This window comes from Babylonia areolata, chromosome 26, assembly GCF_041734735.1.
Source record: "Babylonia areolata isolate BAREFJ2019XMU chromosome 26, ASM4173473v1, whole genome shotgun sequence".
Lineage (NCBI taxonomy): Eukaryota > Metazoa > Mollusca > Gastropoda > Neogastropoda > Buccinidae > Babylonia > Babylonia areolata.
Genome location: NC_134901.1, coordinates 23,974,853 through 23,979,834, shown reverse-complemented (window position 1 = coordinate 23,979,834; position 4,982 = coordinate 23,974,853).

Genomic DNA, 4,982 nt, shown 5'->3' with positions numbered 1-4,982 from the left:
ATCAATGACAGACACATTGTAAAACTAGACTGTCGGTATGTCAAACACAGAAACATTGTAAAAACCATACAGCCAGAATGTCACATACACTGGCATTGTAATTCTAGATATCCAATTTGTCATAGACAGAAACATTGGAAAACTAGAACCCAGCATGTCAAAGACATAAGCATTGTAAAACTAGAAAGCCGACATATACAACGTAAGACTAGACAACCAGGATTCAAAGGCAAAAACACTATACAATTAGACAGCCAGTATGTCAAATAGAGAAACACTGCAAAACTAGACAACCAGTATCTCAAAGAGAGGAACACTGCAATACTGAACAACCAGTATCTCAAAGAGAGGAACACTGCAATACTGGACAACCAGTATCTCAAAGAGAGAAACACTGCAATACTGGACAACCAGCATCTCAAAGAGAGGAACACTGCAATACTGGACAACCAGTATCTCAAAGAGAGAAACACTGCAATACTGGACAACCAGCATCTCAAAGAGAGGAACACTGCAATACTGGACAACCAGTATCTCAAAGAGAGGAACACTGCAAAACTAGACAACCAGTATCTCAAAGAGAGAAACACTGCAAAACTGGATAACCAGCATCTCAAAGAGAGGAACACTGCAATACTGGACAACCAGTATCTCAAAGAGAGGAACACTGCAAAACTAGACAACCAGTATCTCAAAGAGAGGAACACTGCAATACTGGACAACCAGCATCTCAAAGAGAGGAACACTGCAATACTAGACAACCAGTATCTCAAAGAGAGAAACACTGCAAAACTAGACAACCAGTATCTCAAAGAGAGGAACACTGCAAAACTAGACAACCAGTATCTCAAAGAGAGAAACACTGCAATACTGGACAACCAGCATCTCAAAGAGAGGAACACTGCAATACTGGACAACCAGTATCTCAAAGAGAGGAACACTGCAAAACTAGACAACCAGTATCTCAAAGAGAGAAACACTGCAAAACTGGATAACCAGCATCTCAAAGAGAGGAACACTGCAATACTGGACAACCAGTATCTCAAAGAGAGGAACACTGCAAAACTAGACAAACAGTATCTCAAAGAGAGAAACACTGCAAAGCTAGACAGCCAGTGTGTCAAAACATATGTATCGTAAACGTAGACAACCAAAACGTAAAAGACACTGACACTGTAAATCTAGACAGCCAGGATATCAAATACATAGACATTACAAACCTAGGCAGACAGTATGTCAAAGACACAGACATGCAAACGTATACAGTCATATTATAAAAGCCACAGCTAGAAAGACAGCGAGAACTTCAAAGGCCTAGAAAGACATTGAAAAACTAGACAACCATTATGCCAAAGACACACAGACATTGTAAAGGTAGACAGCCAGAAAGTCAAACACAGAAACATTGTAAAACTAGACAGACAGGATGTCAAAGACAGGTGTTGTCAAACTAGAAACTGTAAAGCTAAACCGTCAGAACGTAAAAGACACAGACATTGAAGAACTGGACAGCTAGAATGTCAAAGACACAGACATTGAAGAACTGAACAGCTACAATGTCAAAGACACAGACATTGAAGAACTGGACAGCTAGAATGTCAAAGACACAGACATTTATAGATCTGGACAGCTAAAATGTCAAAGACACAGACATTGAAGAACTGGACAGCTAGAATGTCAAAGACACAGACATTTATAGATCTGGACAGCTAGAATGTCAAAGACACAGACATTGAAGAACTAGACAGCTAGAATGTCAAAGACACAGATATTTATAGAACTGGACAGCTAGAATGTCAAAGACACAGACATTGAAGAACTGGACAGCTAGAATGTCAAAATACAGACATTTATAGAACTGGACAGCTAGAATGTCAAAGACACAGACATTTATAGAACTGGACAGCTAGAATGTCAAAGACACAGACATTTATAGATCTGGACAGCTAGAATGTCAAAGACACAGACATTGAAGAACTAGACAGCTAGAATGTCAAAGACACAGATATTTATAGAACTGGACAGCTAGAATGTCAAAGACACAGACATTGAAGAACTGGACAGCTAGAATGTCAAAATACAGACATTTATAGAACTGGACAGCTAGAATGTCAAAGACACAGACATTTATAGAACTGGACAGCTAGAATGTCAAAGACACAGACATTTATAGAACTGGACAGCTAGAATGTCAAAGACACAGACATTGAAGAACTGGACAGCTAGAATGTCAAAGACACAGACATTTATAGAACTGGACAACCAGAATGTCAAAGACACAGACATTGAAGAACTGGACAGCTAGAATGTCAAAGACACAGACATTGAAGAACTAGACAGCTAGAATGTCAAAGACACAGACATTCATAGAACTGGACAGCTAGAATGTCAAAGACACAGACATTGAAGAACTGTACAGCCAGAATGTCAAAGACACAGACATTGAAGAACTAGACAGCTAGAATGTCAAAGACACAGACATTTATAGAACTGGACAGCTAGAATGTCAAAGACACAGACATTTATAGAACTGGACAGCTAGAATGTCAAAGACACAGACATTGAAGAACTGGACAGCCAGAATGTCAAAGACACAGACATTTATAGAACTGGACAACCAGAATGTCAAAGACACAGACATTGAAGAACTGTACAGCTAGAATGTCAAAGACACAGACATTGAAGAACTAGACAGCTAGAATGTCAAAGACACAGACATTCATAGAACTGGACAGCTAGAATGTCAAAGACACAGACATTTATAGATCTGGACAGCTAGAATGTCAAAGACACAGACATTGAAGAACTAGACAGCTAGAATGTCAAAGACACAGATATTTATAGAACTGGACAGCTAGAATGTCAAAGACACAGACATTGAAGAACTGGACAGCTAGAATGTCAAAATACAGACATTTATAGAACTGGACAGCTAGAATGTCAAAGACACAGACATTTATAGAACTGGACAGCTAGAATGTCAAAGACACAGACATTTATAGAACTGGACAGCTAGAATGTCAAAGACACAGACATTGAAGAACTGGACAGCTAGAATGTCAAAGACACAGACATTTATAGAACTGGACAACCAGAATGTCAAAGACACAGACATTGAAGAACTGGACAGCTAGAATGTCAAAGACACAGACATTGAAGAACTAGACAGCTAGAATGTCAAAGACACAGACATTCATAGAACTGGACAGCTAGAATGTCAAAGACACAGACATTGAAGAACTGGACAGCCAGAATGTCAAAGACACAGACATTGAAGAACTAGACAGCTAGAATGTCAAAGACACAGACATTTATAGAACTGGACAGCCAGAATGTCAAAGACACAGACATTGAAGAACTAGACAGCTAGAATGTCAAAGACACAGACATTTATAGAACTGGACAGCCAGAATGTCAAAGACACAGACATTGAAGAACTGGACAGCCAGAATGTCAAAGACACAGACATTGAAGAACTGGACAGCCAGAATGTCAAAGACACAGACATTGAAGAACTAGACAGCTAGAATGTCAAAGACACAGACATTTATAGAACTGGACAGCTAGAATGTCAAAGACACAGACAATTGTTCCAGCTGTCTCTCCATCTCTCCATTCTGATGTTCACTCATGTGGGATACGAACCTAACACCAGTATCTTCAAACTTCGCTTCGTACTTTACTAAATCAGGATACTTATCACCTGTAAAAACAGAATGGACAGCTCTCCAGCCTACGCTAACTATCGATCGAAACGGTCTGCCATATTCTGCCCTCCGCTTGCCCCCATTGTCCACACACAGAAAAAGATATAATCAAGAATAGAACCGAAGCGACGAGACAGAACACGACAACTGTGTCGTTTTCATGTCTCAAATTAACGGTTCGAACAGTCATTAACCACCTACCAGAACATAAGAGATACGGCGGCATTGCTTCAGTGGAACTATGGAACACAGAGTGAGCTGCAGAGAATAACGAAGCCAATGGAGGAAGTATTGGCCAGCCAACCTGATCACCAAAGTCATTCAGCGCCCGACAACAGTGTGGCGGTATCCGAGGAACACGATAACTATGACGTCAATGTTCAATGTAAACCTAGACATTGAAGCAATGTAAATCACGTGGCTCTCTCTCTCTCTCTCTCTCTCTCTCTCTCTCTCTCTCTCTCTCTCTCTCTCTCTCTCTCATTCATTCATTCATTCATTACATTCGTAAAACAAGAAACAGAAATCGATACTGACGACCAAAACCTTAATTCGTTCATTATAGAATTCCCTTTTCGCCAGTCTCTCTGAAGCACTGAATGTTAACGAAGACATTGTTTTGTATCGACCATTGTAAGACTACGTCTGGGAAAGAAATGTGAACAAGAGAAGAACATAGTTACTCCACAACCGAAGAAGAAAGTTACCTTCACTACAAGTTTGCTGGATAAAGCAGCCTCCACAACTCTGATCATCAATCTTTCTTCTTTTTTTTCTTTTTGAGTTCCGAGCAATGACAGCATTCTGCAAATATTTTTTTTCCTTACTTTTTTCCATTGATAGAGTGGGAGTGAAAAAAAAAAGATTCATATATATCCTCTCTCTCTCTTCTCTCTCTGTCATTCTCTCTCTCCCGTCTCTGTCTCTGTCTCTGTCTGTCTGTCTCTGACTCTGTCTCTGTCTCTCTCTGTCTCTCTGTCTCTGTCTCTGTCTCTGTCTCTGTCTCTCTCTCTCTCTCTCTCTCTCTCTCTCTCTCTCTCTCTCTCTCTCTTCAGTATGACCAATACAGTTGTTTTGATACTGGGTATGGGAAGGAAATGTTGTCTTTTAAATCTTTTGTTAAATAACCTGTCATAAACTTCCCCATCATTCACATTTTGTTTTTTAAGTTTGAACACTGATTTAAATGCCCTGTCCAGTTTTCCAACAATCCCGAATATACACAAACACCCCATACAACACACACACACACACACACACACACACACACACACA